We start from the raw sequence: 17,343 nt of genomic DNA on the forward strand, positions 1-17,343 counted from the left end.
CCTTCTACTCGTAAACGCTCCTAATGTCGTGCCCACTCACTCGCGCCTGAATCTTAATATATTCACCACTTCCGCGCCTTCATCTTAGTATGTATGGAATTTGTAAAGAAAACAGTACAGCGTCTCGATCTCTTCGAAACACACTTCATTTTTTTTTTGATTTTAGTATCATTGATAGCAGAAGAGTACGCGCGCTAGCGCGCCCCACCCTGAAATGACTTCGTAACCTACGCTTGCTGCTCGCTCAGTGTCAGTAGAAGAAAGAAAACATGGTCACGACTAGTTGATATTGATGGATTTATCCGCTGCGCGCTGCGCGCCTTACGAGTGTTGCACTTCACTCGCAGCTCGCTGGCTCGTTCATTCACTTGCTTATTTATTAACTCGCTGCTTCGCCAGAAGCGACTTCTTTATGTTAAAAAAACATAACCTTTACTTCGTCACTTTATTTATTTCATAATGTTCATAGGGGCGAGTTTACGAGCGGAACCTTTTTTCAGTATTAAAAAGAACGAAGGCACGGAAGCGGTGAATATTAAGATGAAGACGAGCGTGAAGATTCAGACGAGCGTGAAGATGAAGACGAGCAAGCTGGAGCATAAGGGAGCGATGCGAGTTTACGAGCGGGAGCGGTTATCATTCTTCAAGAACTGTCGTAGTTATTTTACTTGACTTTACTTATCCTTCTTCTTTTCTTTCTTTTCTTTGATGCTGGTAAACGCTCGCTCACTCGCGTCTGAATCCTCATATTCATCGCTTCCGCGCCTCGCGCCTCAGAACGTTGATTCATCTTTGCTCCTAAGCGCTAAGCGCCGTCGCGCATTGATTCATCGTTGATGAAGATGAATCTGACTTCTTAGCATCTGAATCTTCATTGACTTCTTTTGCTCCCGCTCCGTCGCCCCCGCTCACTCGCGCCTTTGCTTTAAGAGTTATGAATGAACTGACTAACGTTGTTCTCCCGGAACGCTAGTAAGCCAACCGCTTACCTTCAATTTCTTGCTGAACGTTGGATAAGGATAACGTTTATTTCTTTGACTTCGTTTCATTTATCCGCAACCAAAGTCATTTCAGAACCTTTCATTATCGCTCGCTCGTCTTCATCTTCATCTTCACGCTCCTCGCGCCTCATATATTCACCGCTTCCACGCCTTGCTTCGGAAAACTTTTTTCTTTCTTTCGAAGAAGAAGAAGATTTTGTTTTTTTTCAAAACGCTCCTCGCTCCGCTCCCGCTCACTCGCGCCTAAACGCTCCTAAGCGCCTTCTTATTCAGAAACCGTGGGCCTCGGCCCGGGAAGGGGAGAGTGGCTGAGCGGTCAAAAGCGACATACTGTAAATCTGTTGAAGGTTTTCTACGTAGGTTCGAATCCTGCCTCTCCCACTTGTTGTAGACGAGAAGAAAGAAGCTCTTTTTTGTGGCCGTGAAGTGAAATAGTTTCATATGTTGTTAGAGAGGTTGTTATTTATGACCATCGATATCCAATCCCAACGAGAATAGAAGCGACTAGCTTCTGGCGTCGGCTTGTAGTCTCTGTAGCCGGCATTCCTACACGCACGCCCCCGCTTCCTCCTTCGTTTGGGACGAAGCCAAGCCGATAGATACGTACGATAGGCGAATGAAGCGACCACCCTCAAAAAAGCCGTAGTGTGCGTGCGGTACATGTAGTTTTGAAGCTGGGGAATGCAAGTTATATTGAGGATTGGAGAGGAAAAGCTGAAGAACGGGATGGATTTAGGAGTCTTTGTGCGAGCCGTACGGTAACGAGGGGGGTTCGCGTCTTGTTTAGTATGGTCTTTGGGCCTACCCACCCTATTTGTTCCATGATCTATGGGTCTACTGGAGCTACTCACATCGATCAATTAGCCAATATTTTGACCGGATACGAAATCACTGGTGCTCGATCCAGTGGTATTTTTATGGGGATTCTATCTATCGCTGTAGGGTTCCTATTCAAGATCACTGCAGTTCCTCTTCGGGCGGCTGTAGGACGAACGGCCGCCTATAGATGGTAGGGTAGGATGGGTGGTACCGCTATGATTGTGGCCAATCTTCCTAACTGCGCGCGGGCTGGGCTTAGAGCGCGTGAAACTCATCACTACCTCGTAAGGGCGTTGAGACCATAGCATGTTACACAAAAGCGCCGCTTTCTCTGGAAGTCACATAGCTGCCCGACTAGAAGAGCCACTCGCTCTGAAGTGTTGTCGCACAAGATAAGCACGCCGCCCGCCAGCTGGCCGGGCGAATCTAAGTTATCTTCCGGTCAACTGTCCACCCAGTCAAGTGCATAAAACACAATGGAATCACGCAACGCACGCAGCTGGTGTGCTTCCTGCCCACGAGGAAAGAAAGAAAAGCGACAAGGCGCGAGTTTACGAGCGGGAGCGACGGAGCGAAGTCAAGAATAAAAAGAAGAATAAATACAAAAAATTTGACTGTTTGCTAGGGAGCTGATTACCCAAGAAATCCCTGGGAAAAAAATCAAAGATATCTCGGTAACGAAAACTATAGGAGGCTGTATTGGCGAGATCCAACGGTGAACTGCTGCCAAAAAAACCGCTTGGAAGTCCGAGGACCTTTAGTACCGTACCCTACCCCGAACCAGCAGCCTTCGCGCCAAGCGACGACCGCCCTTGTCCCTTTCTTTTTTTCCATTCAGCCTAGCCTACTTCTTTGTTACAAATAGACTAAGGCGTGCTGACTAAGGTGTTGCGGTGGTTTGTATGCCTACCTTACTTACCCACTGAAAAGGTTCTGATAATAATTTTGTTTCCGGGTTTATTTCAGTCAGTTCTTTACTTTGTTTATTTCAGAACTGATTAGCATCACCTGGCATCATGATTTACTTCGTTTATTTCATAACGTTTCTTTGACTTTGTAACGTTCTTTGACTTTGCTCCGTCGCTTCTGCTCATAAATTCCTCGCTTCTACTCCCGATCGTCTTCATCTTCATCTTCACCGCTTCCGCACCTTTTTTAAAGAATTCCGGCTCGGCCCGGAAAAGCGCTGGCAACAACAGAAAGGAAAGGGGTCCATGTAGCTGCTGCGCCCGTCTACTGAGCAGCAGGTTCGGCATCTACTACAAAAAAAAGATAGAATCCACTTCAGTTCTTCGTGACCTCAGAACCTCTGCTAGGCAACGTGTGGAATGGCCGAGAGCGGACGGACCTTTTTGGATATATAATCCAAGTCGAGAGTAGAGTTACGGGAACAGCCGTCTGATGGAAAACAACTTTCACGTTCGGTTCAGAGAGCACTTTTTCGTTTCATCGTTCCTTAGGAACCAAAAAATGGTTCCCCTTTTGTGTGAATTCCCCAGCGGCGAATTAACCACTTTTTGGGCCCTATCTATTCCATCTCTCGAGCCCCGAAGAAAACCCCCCTCTCCATCGGACTCCATATCTCTTTTGACTATATATATGTGGGCACCTGATATCTATGAGGGTTCACCCACCCCGGTTACAGCATTCCTTTCTATTGCGCCTAAAATCTCTATTTCTGGAAATATGTCACGTGTTTCTATTGTTGGTTCATATGGAGGTACATTGCAACAAATCTTCTTTTTCAGTAGCATTGCTTCTATGATCTTAGGAGCACTGGCCGCCATGGCCCAAACGAAAGTCAAAAGACCTCTAGCTCATAGTTCGATTGGACATGTAGGTTATATTCGTACTGCTTTATCATGTGGAACCATAGAGGGAATTCAATCACTACTAATTGGTATCTTTATTTATGCATCAATGACGATAGATGCATTCGCCGTAGTTCCAGCATTACGGCAAACCCGTGTCAAATATATAGCCGATTTGGGCGCTCTAGCCAAAACGAATCCTATTTCGGCTTTGACCTTCTCCATTACAATGTTCTCATACGCAGGAATACCCCCGTTAGCCGGCTTTTGTAGCAAATTCTATTTGTTCTTCGCCGCTTTGGGTTGTGGGGCTTACTTCCTAGCCCTAGTGGGAATAGTTACTAGCGTTATAGGTTGTTGGGCGGCCAGAAGGTTGCCATGAGTAAGGTTGGGGGACCGAAGGCTGTTTTCCATTCGGGAATCCGTTGCGACACGGATGGGAATGCATACTACGAAAGACAGAGTCGAGTCTGATACATCAACCGTCTACTTCCACAATCACTATACGAGATGAACCTGGGTTTGGTGAATTGAAGTTGGCCATAGGTGTAATAGGACTCCCAGTTACTGCGCGAGATCGTATACTGAGCCCGTCGGTAGTTAGAACGACACGAGCCGGGCCGGGCCTCGACTCAGAAAGATAAAGATTCTGAGGCGCGAAGTTTACGAGCGGGAGCGGATAATAACTGATTTTGATGAGAACTGAGGCGCAGAAGCGGTGAATATATGAAGACGAAGCGCCATTGATGACGCATATTTTATTACATGCAAAAGCCAATTTCAGGCGATTCAAGCCAGTTACCTTAACCTTGCAACTAGAGTATACGCCACCCATCCAGCCTCCTTTCTATGTATAGGTATGCAGATATTTGGTTGGAGAGTGTTGACCATTAGCAGTTTCATAGCGCGTTCTCTTTGAACTTATGCCAAAACAATCCAGAAAGCAATTATTGTCGCTATCCAAAACTTAAAATCAGATCAACCCGTAAGACAAACTGTTATGAATAGAATACAGCCTGGGGACAACGCTAGCAACCGCCAATGTTCATCCAGTCTTCTGTTCTTATCGGAACGACGCAGCAAGTGGGCTTCTAGAAGAAACTGTCTGTTCACACTCAACTAGGCTACTAGATATCGCGAGAAAATAAAGACACGGTTAAGTGGGAATGGCGGCAAAGGCACGTATAGGGCCGGAAAATGAAAGATGCATCAAGGTGGATAAAGATAACCTATATTTTTGGATAAACAGATAAATGGGAGACGTAGAAACAAAGAGACTCGGGTATCTGTTGGAGTGTGTCAGCCCCCCCATTACGAGAATGTGAAGGGGGGGGGGGGACCTTGACTAGTCAAAGCCCCAATAATGGAGGGGGGAGTTGAAAAGGCTTAACCCCCCTCCCCTTGTCTCTTTGTGGGAATATGTAGAGGCTTGTTTGGGGAATATGAAAAGGCTCATGGCTTTTCATATTCCAGACCTTTCACATTCCATTAAACTGTAATTGGCTCTCTATATATAGAGGGCAAACCTATTCTCAAAGGCAATGCATATTAGTTTTCTGTTCATTCTTCTAGTCTCCTCCTCTCTTCTCCTCTCTCTCTACCTTGGTTTGTCTTCATCACTCTTTGGTGGTCACTCCCTTGGCTTGGGAGTTCAAGGAGTTGCTCTGCAGCACCACAGGAGAAGTCGTTGCCCTGCACCAAGAGCCTTGTACGTTGACGTCACACTAGTGACGTAAACAGGTTCTTGTTATCTGTCTCTACTTGCCGACTTATCTTGTCCGAGTTGATTCCGCATTTCACCGTAGCATCTTGGGTCGTTATTTTCTCTTCAACGAGTTTCAACAAGTGGTATCAAAGCTATTGGTTGGTTCACTCAGATTTGATATGGCGTCGTCTTCATCTCATTTTGATGTTTAGAAGCTAGACAGCTCGTCAAACTTTAACCTGTGGCAGCAGCGGGTGTACGATGTTGATCCAGCAGGATTTGACGTTGACCTTGGACGGGCCGAAGCCTGATAATGTTACGGCAGCTTATTGGCACAAGTATCAGCAGAAGGCCCCAAGCACCATTCAATCATGTTTGTCCGATAGTGCTCTTTATCATGTTCTCGGCAACAAGGATTCTGCGGTGATTTGGGAGAAGTTGGCGAAGTGCTTTGCATTGAAGTCGATGATGAGCAAGTTGGCGTTGAAGAGAAGATTGTTTGGGCTACGAATGGTTGAAGGTGCTGATTTATCTGTTCACATTGATTGTTTTAATCAGTTGATTACAGATCTGATGAAGATTGAGGAGGTGTTCTATGACGAGAACAAAGTGATATTTCTGCTCGTTTCTCTTCCCGAGTCATATGATCACCTCGTGACGACCTTGTTGCATGGAAGCAAAGTGCCAGGTCTTGAGGAGGTTATTACAACCTTGATGGAGTATTATCAGCAGAAGAAAGGAGCTGAAGATACCCATGGCGAGGCACTATGCGTGAAGAACGGGAAGGAACGAGGACGGCAGAAGGAGAAGGGGAAGTCAGGAGAGAAGAACCATTGGTCCAAGTCTCAGACCAATTGGTTGAAGAGCGTGACATGCCACAAGTGTCACGAGAAAGGACATCTTCGGAGAGATTGTCTAAAGTTGGTGAATACGTCGCCGAATTCTGCTCCTAATGGGAAGGTGGCTGAAGAGGTATGGACTGGAAAACCTGTGGACTATTCCATACTGCGTGTTTTTGGATGTCCAGGTTATGTCCTTACACCTGCTGATGAGGGATCGAAGCTTGATCCAAAGTCCAAGAAGTGCACTTTCTTGGGGTATAGCGATGAAGTGAAGGGCTATCGGCTTTGGGATCCGAAAGCGCAGACGATTGTGTTCAGTAGGGATGTGGTTTTTGATGAAAATCACATGGTGAAGCCTTCCAATGAGGAGGGAGATCAGAATTTAGGTGGCGGCAATGTCCAAGAGAGGACTTGGGTGGAGGTGGAGAATGTGCAGATTCCACCTAGTTCAGTTGACGGTGGAGGATCAATTGATGAGGTCGCGGCAAATTCTGAGAGCATTGCTGTTAGGCGGGCGAGGCGGGAGACGAGGCCGCCTGCACGTCTTGATGATTATGTGACTCTTGCTTTGTTTGCAGGAGATGTTGACAATCGAAGATCCACGATCGGGTATGTGCTTACAGTGGCCAGTGGACCTGTGAGCTAGAAGCCAACACTTCAGGCAACTATTGCATTGTCTACAACGGAGGCGGACTACATGGCGGCAGCTGAAGCTGCTAAGGAGGCCTTGTGGTTGAAGGCTTTGTTCAAAGAACTCGGCATTTCTCAAGGTGGAGTTCCTCTATTATGCGACAGTCAGAGTGCCATTTACTTGGCAAAGAATCAGGTATATCGTGCACGGTCGAAGCACATTGATGTGCGGTATCACAAGATCCGGGAGCTGCTGAATTCTGAGGAGATTATCCTTCAGAAGGTGCACACGGAGGAGAATGCCGCGGATATGTTGACGAAGGTCATCATGGTGGAGAAGTTCAAACATTGTTTGGACTTGGTACATGTTGCAGGTACCTTGATGGAGGTGGAGCGCATGCGACGTGGGAAAGCGACAAGAACACCTAGCGCGACTAGGGTGTCTACCAAGGTGGAGTTTGTTGGGGTGTGTCAGCCCCCCCATTACGAGAATGTCAAGGGGGGGGGGGCCTTGACTAGTCAAATCCCCAATAATGGAGGGGGGAGTTGAAAAGGCTTAACCCCCCTCCCCTTGTCTCTTTGTGGGAATATGAAGAGGCTTGTTTGGGGAATATGAAAAGGCTCATGGCTTTTCATATTCCAGACCTTTCTAGTTTGTTTCTTTTGTAATGTGTTTGCAGGCCCAATAGGTAGGTCAGGTCATGGTCCAAGTCCCTCTGATCTCTCCTTTAAAATCCCACAATACCGTTTCATCATTTGCAGCCCATTTTGACAATCACTAAGCTCCCAAAAATCCTCCAATTTTGCTCAGAATGATATCTTCTAATTCCTGTAAATTTCTGCTCATTTGTAACTATAAAATACTCATCAGAAATAAAACTGATTTACTTCATATAAGTCAATGAAGTTAGTGAAAAATAATCATAACGTGCAAAAGTTGGAATTATTAGCTAATGCATAAAAATTTGGTTAATTCAAATAATAACATGATAAATTATAAATTAATAATACTACAAACATCTAAAATTGTTACAAATATAGGTTCATTTATCATGTTATCAACACCCTTGAATTCGATTCATTGCTAGTCCCTTAGCAATGGGCCTTAGGTTCGCCTTTGAGAAGTCCATCCATCCCTTGAAACAAAAGACTCAAGTATGAAGTGTGATTAATACCAATCACATCTCTAAGTATAAATAGCCCATAAAATACTAAAGCACTAATGGTCAAGTCCTTTGTAGTGATGGAAAGAGCTAGTGGTCATGAAGAGGGAAGCTTACTTCTCTCTAGGTATGGTACTATCACCATGAAAAGGTCTCACCCTCTAAAGAAAGGTGGCCCTCATCACTCAATAGAAGTGGCCCTCATCTTACCCACACAATATCTCGCTTCCACCTGAAATTTGAAATGAGTCATTTTTCTCATCCAAGTTCTAACACATAATATAAAGAGTGTACCAAAGGAATACATGTATGGTGAGGTTAAATTCAAACATGGATACCTAGAGGTAGGGAAAAGAGGAGATAGGTGAGTTACATCAACATGGGAAGGATTGGGTGAGGGGAAAATTATGGATGTCAGATTGATATATGTTACTTAAAATAGCCCACTCCCAAATATAGATGAATGAGAAGAATGCACAAGAAGAAGGTGAACAAATATGAGGAAGTGGAGTTCATCAAGAATGTGGATGAGATAGGCGTGTCTCCACATAAACAAAGGATTATTACAATGACCAACAAAATCATGGGAAACGAAAAATGGGAATCAAGAAATAAACAAACAAACACCCCATAATTGTTTTTTTGTTTTCTTTTTTTATTGTTTTTTATTTTTTCTTTTTGTATTCTTTTTTTTATTCTTTTTCTCTTTTTTTTTTCAAGGGGTGAACAACCAAGAACAATACATATGAGATTATATTCTCCAAAAGAAGAAATGAAATGTTTGTCTTGCTAAATGCACTTGATATGTAGGGCAAGCTCAATTGTATAGTATTTGGATCATAAAATTGCCCATTCATTGATCATTTGATTCTCCAAAACAAGAAAGTAAGTGAAACAGCAAACGCAAACGGGATGAATTTCTTGAAATTAAAAATCGTGAATTCATCCCATGCTGGTGAGAATGAGAAGAAATAAGATGAGAAGATGTAGAAGAAACAGAGAGAGAGACAACAATGGAAATACATCATCACTAGATGATATCACAAAGGGGAAGAGGAGAACAAAATTTTGGGAGTTGGGCATCTTTTAAGTAACATGGAAGGTAGCTAAAAGGATAAAATCTAAGTTCACAACTACATAGGTGGAAGAAGGGTTGTAGGTGATGAAGTAAGGTAGGACACATGGTTCTCAAATTAGCTTTATGTGGTTGAAGGCAGATGATTCTGTGCTTAACACGTGAAGAAATGACCATCTCTCCTTCCAGATGAAATTCTTTGTGATGGATATCCTTAAGTAAAAAGTGGGAACCAATCAATTCACTCATCATTCCCTTCCACAATGATAGTACTTCTACACTTTGAATTTCATGTCTGCTCCTCACCCTACTAGATATCCTAACCACTTAGGAACTGACCAAGAGTGTCTAGACTCATGTATTATACCATCAAGAGATGCTTTTGATCTGCTAAAAGAGTATTACTTCTCTACTCATGCCTTATGGATCATGGTTTGGACAACTTCTCAAGCTGGGGATGGTTATATGGGATGTATGAATTCAAGAATAATAACATTAAAAATATTTTTATAAACGAAAAATATGATCCATTCATGCATAAAGACCTTTTCTATTTTCGGTTGCACACCTAAATTAAACCCCCCCCCCCAACTGCTATATGCATTGACCCAATGCAAATAATGGTAAAACAAGGGAAGGGAAACGAGAATGCAAACCGAAATGGAGTAGGTGCTGATCATCCCATATGAACTGGCTGCCACTGGACAAGTTTATGGTGCTTCAGCTGTCCTGCTGCTTAATGGAAAACCTAAAATAAATAAAAATAGAATAACAAAACAAGAAGAAAAACAAATGGCCATCATGGCCTTAATTGTCCAAGTAAAAATAAGCAAAATTAAAATGTCTTATGATGAAATTAGGCTAAGAAAAGGAGAATTTGTAAAAGTTCAAACTAGGAGATGGTGAAAGAATCAGGAAATGGTGGTATATCTGGGATATCTTCCAGGATGGTGACCATAGGTTGTTGTATTTGATCTGCTACAAGATAGGGCTTCAACATTTGACCATTGACTGTAAAGGACTTTCCGGTCTTTGTATCTGTAATAATGACTGCACCAGAATAAAAAATTCATTAATAACATAAGGTCCATCCCATCGTGATTTCAATTTTCCCAGAAATAACTTCAAACAAGAGTTATAAATCGAAACTCTTTGATTCTCATGCAAATTCCTCTTCTTCAAGACCTTGTCATGAAAGTGCTTCATCTTGGACTTGTGGATGAGAGAATTCTCATAGGCTTCATTCCTCAACTCTTGAAGTTCATGGAGCTGCAAAAGGCGATTATTTCCTGCATCATCTAAAGACAGATTAAGTTTCTTAATAGCCCAATATGCCTTATGTTCAATTTCAACAGGAAGGTGGCAAGCTTTCCCATAGACTACTCTATAGGGGGACATTCCTAAGGCTGTTTTATAGGCAGTCCTATAAGCCCATAAAGCATCATAAAGTCTACTTGCCCAATCTCTCCCATCAGGCCTTACTATTTTCTTCGAAATCTTTTTAATCTCTCTATTACTAACTTCTACTTGCCCATTAGCCTGAGGGTGGTATGGGGTTGTCATCTTATGGTGGACTCCATATCTTCTCAACAAATTCCTAAAGTGGGAATTATTAAAATGACTACTACCATCACTAATGATTCCTCTTGGACATCCAAGCCTGGTAATAATATTCTGTAAAATAAATTTCAGCACCACTTTGTGATCATTTGATCTAGTGGGAATGGCTTCTGCCCATTTGGAAACATAATCAACTCCCATCAGGATATATTCATATCCTTCAGAAATTGGAAATGGTCCCATGAAGTCAATTCCCCATAGATCAAATACCACAACTTCTATAATAGGCTGCAAGGGCATGTGATCTTGTTTGCGCAAATTCAATGCAGCTTGGCATACTAAACAAACTTTACAGATTTCAAAACAATCTCTGTGCAAGATAAGCCAGCAGAAGCGAGCTAGCAAGATTTTGGAAGCTGTAATTTTAGGAGAGTAATGTCCCCCATATGGAGATGAATGGCAAGATTCTATAATCTTCCATTGTTCTTCATAGGGTACACACCTCCTAAGTATATGGTCAACCCCTTGATGAAATAATTCAGGTTCTTCCCAGAAATAATGCTTTATTTCTTTATGGAAACTCTTTCTTGCATTAACATCCCAATCATCAGGGAGTTGACCTGAAACTAAATAATTAACGACCTGTGCATACCATCAGGAAATTGATCAAAAATGGGTGAGAGTGAGTCAAAAGTTAATCTAGACAGATGATCTCCAACAGGATTATCACACCCACGCTTATCTTTAATTTATAGATCAAATTCCTGTATTAATAGAATCCATCTCATGAGTCTAGGTTTAGCTTCCTTTTTACTTAGCAAAAATTTAAAAGCTGCATGATCAGAAAAAACAACTATCTTACTACCTAACAAATAAGAACAAAATTTTTCTAAAGCAAAAATAACTGCTAACAATTCCTTTTATGTGGTTGAGTAGTTGACTTGTGCTTCGCCTAAGGTCTTGCTACCGTAGTAGATGGCCACCGGCTTCTTTTCTACCCTTTGGCCCAAAACTGCCCCTACTGCAAAATCAGAAGCATCACACATTAGTTCAAATGGTTCATCCCAATTAGGGGCTTGTAAAATTGGAGCTTGGATAAGAGCAAAAAGGCAGTTTTAGCTTGAGAATCAAAAATAAAATCAACATCTTTGGAAAGCAAATTAGTTGAGGGCTTGGAGATTTTAGCAAAATCCTTGATGAATCTCCTATAGAAGCCTGCATGGCCAAGGAAACCTCTAAGTTGCTTGAGGTTTGTAGGAGGAAGGTCCTTGATCACTTCAATTTTTGCCTTGTCTACCTCCAGCCCACGTTTGCTGACTTGATGTCCCAACACTATCCCCTCTTGCACCATGAAGTGGAACTTCTCCCAACTTAGAACCAGCTTGTTCGTTACGCATATCTGCAACACCTTAGGTAAATTAGAAAAACATATAACAAATGAAGAACCAAAAACAGAGAAGTCATCCATAAATATCTCTAAAGAATCTCCCACTAATTCAGAAAACATGGCACTCATGCATCTTTGAAAAGTGGCTGGTGCATTACACAACCCAAAAGGCATCCTCCTAAAAGCAAAAGTTCCTACAGGACAAGTGAATGTGGTCTTTTCTTAATCATCTTCATGAATAGCAATCTGATTACAACCTGAATAACCATCAAGGAAACAAAAATATTATTGTCCTGAAAGTTTTTCTAAGATTTGATCAATAAATGGAAGAGGGTAGTGGTCTTTCTTGGTAGCTAAATTCAATTTCCTATAATCTATGCAAACCCTCCATCCTGTGGGAAGTCTAGTTTGGAGTTCTTCCCCCTGTTCATTTCTCTGCACAATTATTCAAGATTTCTTAGGCACAACATGAACAGGGCTCACCCGTGGGCTGTCAGAAATTACATAAATAAAGCTAGCTTTTAACCATTTAATGATTTCATTTTTAAACACCTCTAACATATGACGATATAGGCGCCTTTGGGCCTCTCTAGATGGTTTGATGTTGTCCTAAATAAAAATCCTGTGCTCACAAACCTCTCTACTAATGCCATGAATATCATCAATAGACCATCCTATAGCTGATTTATGCAAAGATAAAACTTTCAACAATGCATCCTCTTGATTGGGAGATAAATGAGAATAAATAATAACTGGATAAGTTCTATGAGGTCCTAAAAATGCATACTTGAGAGAGCTACGTAGAGGTTTGAGTTCTAATTCAGATGTATACATATTAGTTGGAACATCAATATTTAGATCATTTGTTTCCTTTTCATCTTCATAAGGAGCAATTGAGTTCAAAGGGGACACATGCAACTCAAAATCTTTTTCATCAACAAGATCACAAACACATGCATCCTCGCCAGAATTTTCAGGGAATTTTAGAAGTTTAGAAATCTGAATTTCTATCTTCTCTTGGCCAACTTTGAGTTCAACTGTCCCCTTGCCCCAATTAGTGGTTGCCTGGGCTGTTGCTAAAAAAGGTCTACCAATGATTATAGGTGCATGGCTCAAATTTTCCGTAACCTTCATATCTGCTACAATAAAATCAACAGGAAAACAACAATTCTCTACTCTCACAATCACATCCTCTAGCTTTCCATATGGTTGTCTAATTGATCCATAAGCTAGCTGCAGTTCTATCAAAATTGGCTCTAGTTCTCCAAATTTAAACTTATCATAAATAGCTTTGGGCATAATATTCACACTTGCCCCTGTATCCAAAAGTGATCTGCTAAATATCATTCCTCTAATTTCACATTTAATCAATGGAGCTCCTGGGTCCCTTTTCTTCTTAGGAATTTGATTTAATAGAATAGAACTAATACTGTCTGATAATTGAATCCTCTTTTGCTTTCTAGATGGAGTACAAAGATTTTTCAAAAACTTTGAGTATGAAGGAATATTCTGAATTGCATCTACAAAAGGAATAGTGATAGTGGATTCCTTAAAAATTTTAAGCAATTGATTATCACCAGGAGGAACTTTGGAAGGCTTTAAAGCTTGGGGAAAAGGAATAGGGGGTATGTTGTCTTTTGGATTAGGTTCTAGTGTATTTTTTTTCCTAGAGACTCTTCAGGGTCTTCTCTCAAATCATCAACAATTCTATTCTCTTCCTCTATATCAGGTTCCACACAAGGTTTTTTTTTTTCAAATGCATCAACTAGTTCCTTCCCACTCCTTAATCTAGAAATTCCACTTAGACGAACATGTTCATGATAAGATTCACGAGATTCAAATGTTTCACTACATGGAGAATGTTTTGAATCATCAATATCATGATCAATAAAAGAAATATTTCTAGGATTAACACTGGGTTGGGTTGGAAGTTGATCTGAATTTTGGATGGGGGTGCGAAAGTCATCCATCCTACCTTTATTATTTTTACCCCTGAAATTCCCTTGAGAACTTTGACCTCCTTATTCAGTATTCTTCCTCTCCAAATTCTCCATTCTGGCCTCCATTCTTCTCTGATTCTCCAAGAATTCCTCTTGCTTGAGCATCATCTGCTTCATCATGTCCATCATGGAGTTAGAAGACGAATCATGAGAATTTGGAATAAAATTAGGACGAGGGTTAGAAGAAAAATTCTGATAATTTTGATTGTTCTATTGATGATGTGGACGTGGCTGGAAGTTGCTTTTCCCTTCTCTGCTCCATCCTTGATTTCCATAATTTCCCTTCTGATTCCAAGCTCCTTGCATTAGGTTATTTCCCTCATAAGCATTCACCTGTTCAAGAGTAGAACAAATGTCATTAGTATGATCAAAACTCTCACAAATGGAACAAAGAGGGGAAGGATGTTTAGGGTTAGTAGAAGGGGAAGTAATGTTTGGAGAGGAACTCATCATCTTATTCATATTCTGGGAAAGCTCCTCCATAGCCTTACCCAGTTTGCCTAAGTCCCTCTCTACCTTATCTTTCCACAAATCAGGTTCTATTGCACTAACATCAATTAGCCCTCCACGTTTTGGACCTGAAATTCTTCCATTCTGACTCAATCCCTGATGATATGCACAACTATCGGCCAATTTCTAAATAATACTAGAAGCTTCATTGATTGTTTTATCTATAAACGTACCACCACTAGCACTATCTACTCTACCTATCTCATGGTCATTCAACCCATCATAAAAAATCTGAACTATTTTTCAATCAGGAAGACCATGATGAGGGCATTTTCTCGTAAGGTCTTTCAATCTTTCCCATGCTTCACTGAAAGAAATAGTTCCCTGTGTAAAATCTCTAATTGCTTTCCTATAGGCATTAGTCCGTCTGACTGAATAATATTTTTGCAAAAAACATCTCTCCATCTCACTCCAATTCTGAAAATTTATACCCACAGTTCTGAACCAATCTTTTGCCTTATCCTTAAGAGTGTGAGGGAACATTCTCATTTTCAAAGCATCTGACGTCACTCCTGCAATATTATAAGAATCACATTTCTCCAAAAATTCATTTATCATGTTATCAGCAGGATCCACTATCTTCTCGAAGATAGATCTCCATAGTGGGTACCATCAGGTATGGATTCGTCTTGGAGATGAATGGAAGACCGCCTTTAAGATTAAAGACGGGTTGTATGAGTGGAGAGTCATGCCCTTCAGCCTCTCCAATGCGCCGAGTATTTTCCAACGACTCATGAATGAAGTACTCTGCACGTTCATCGCCAAGTTTGTCGTTGTCTACTTTAACGACATTCTCATGTATAGCCGCAAGCAAGACAATTATCTGGAGCATCTTTGACAGGTCTGTAGAGTTCTCCGACGATATGCCCATCTGAAGAAATGTAGCTTCCTTACCCTAGAGGTTACATTCCTAGGTTTTATCGTATCAGCTTAGGGAGTCACCGCCGACTTGGAGGCGGTTCGAAGCATCACGGTATGGCCACCGCTGGCTAATGTCCATGACGTACGGAGTTTCATCAGACTCGGCACATTCTACTGACAATTTATACAAAACTTTAGTTCTGTCATAGCTCCCATCACTTACTGCCTAAAGGTCAAGCTGTTCACGTGGACATAGGCAACAGATCAAGCTTTCCACAAAGTGAAGATCATGATGACTCAAGCCCCCGTCTTTTGCCTACTTGACTTTGGGAAGGTCTTTGAGGTTACTTGTGATGCTTCTGGCATCGGGATTGGTGGTGTGCTCAGCCCGGAAGGGCACCGCATGGAGTTCTTCAGCGAGAAGCTGAACGACGCGAGACTCCACCACTAGACCTACCACCAGGAGTTCTACGCCGTCGTCAGGGCTTAAAGAATTGGAGGCACTATCTCCTCTCAAAGGAATTTGTAATTTTCTTGGATCACGAGGCGCTCAAGTACCAACATTCACAGCAAAAGTTGAGCAACCGCCATGCGAGGTGGATCGAGTACTTACAGGATTTTACCTTCGTCATCAAGCAAAAGCAATGAAAAGATAATGTCATCGCAGACGCACTCAACCGGCGAGCGCATGTGCTTAATGTCATGAAGGTAAAGATCATAGGGTTGGAGCAGCCTTGAGAAGGGTACACTAGCTGCTCTGACTTTGGGCCTATCATCATGGAGATTCAGCAAGGACCACCCCACGAGCTTAGGGACTATGTCATCAACGACACTTACATGTTCTTCCGAAATAGGTTGTGCATGCCACCCACGTCACTACGTGACTTTCTCACGTGGGAATGTCACGTTGGAGGTCTTAGTGGCCACTTTGGCCATGACAAGATGATAGAATATCAACTCTAGTGGCCAAGCTTGAAACGCGATGTTGGCAACATTGTCGTCCAATACCGCGTATGTGCCTTGGCCAAACAGGTCAAGAAGAGCACCGGATTGTACACCCCACTGCCGGTGCCCAAGCGTCCGTGGGACGACGTTAGTATGGGCTTCATCCTACGATTGCCGTGGACCATACGACAAAATGATTCTATCATGGTCGTCATTGATAGGTTCTTGAAGATGGCGCACTTTGTGTCTTGGGCGAAGAAGTATGACACCACTCAGGTCGCACAATTATTCTTCCGAGAAATTGTGCGTCTACACAGATTGCCCACTTCAATCGTCTATGACCGGGGTGTTTACTTCACGAGCTATTTTTGGAAGACCTTGTGGAGTCTCCTCAAAATGAATACTCAAGTTTTTGACGACTTACCACCCTCAGATCGACGGTCAGACAGAGGTAGTCAATCGTAGCCTGGGCAATCTACTTAGGTCTCTAGTAGGCGAGCACCTCACAATGTGGAATTTGATTACTCCCCACGCTGAGTTTGCGTACAACTCCTCGCTGAATTGAACCACCGGGTTGAGTCCTTTCGAGATCGCTTATGGCCAGGCTCCTCGTTGACCCCTCGACTTAGCACCGGTAGATCCTCATGTTAAGGTTTCTAAGGATGGTCTTGCATTTGCGCTTCATGTTTCTTCATTGCATAAGCATATTCATGATAGAATCACGAGTCAAAATGCATTGTAGAAGCAGGCTGCTGACTTGCATCGCCAACCCTGAGTGTTCGGCGTGGGAGAGCGTGTGATGGTGAGTCTTAGATCGGAGAGATATTCTCCTAGGACGGCAACTAAGCTACATGCACATAGCACCGGCCCGTTCTCGATCCTCCGAAGAGTGGGCGATAACACCTACGTCGTCGTAATCCCTCGTACGTGGGGGATCAGCTCCACGTTTAACGTGGCAGACCTGGCTCCGTACTAAGCCCCTTCTCCCCCCTCCAACCCAGCCTTTCTAGACCCCTTCAGTGACAGTGAGTTTG

The 17,343-nt window shown here is 42.5% G+C and overlaps 2 non-coding genes across 2 annotated transcripts; both read left to right on the forward strand.

Annotated features, from left to right (window-relative positions):
• The first annotated feature begins 1,299 nt into the window (after nt 1–1,299).
• On the forward strand, nt 1,300–1,382 carry TRNAY-GUA (transfer RNA tyrosine (anticodon GUA)). The gene has a single exon. It is a non-coding gene; the product is annotated as a tRNA-Tyr (tRNA).
• Nucleotides 1,383–14,756: 13,374 nt separating this feature from the next.
• On the forward strand, nt 14,757–14,862 carry LOC144705063 (small nucleolar RNA R71). Its single transcript, XR_013581965.1, has one exon. It is a non-coding gene; the product is annotated as a small nucleolar RNA R71 (small nucleolar RNA).
• Nucleotides 14,863–17,343: the final 2,481 nt, after the last annotated feature.

This window comes from Wolffia australiana, chromosome 6 (genome assembly GCF_029677425.1).
Source record: "Wolffia australiana isolate 7733 chromosome 6, ASM2967742v1".
Lineage (NCBI taxonomy): Eukaryota > Viridiplantae > Streptophyta > Magnoliopsida > Alismatales > Araceae > Wolffia > Wolffia australiana.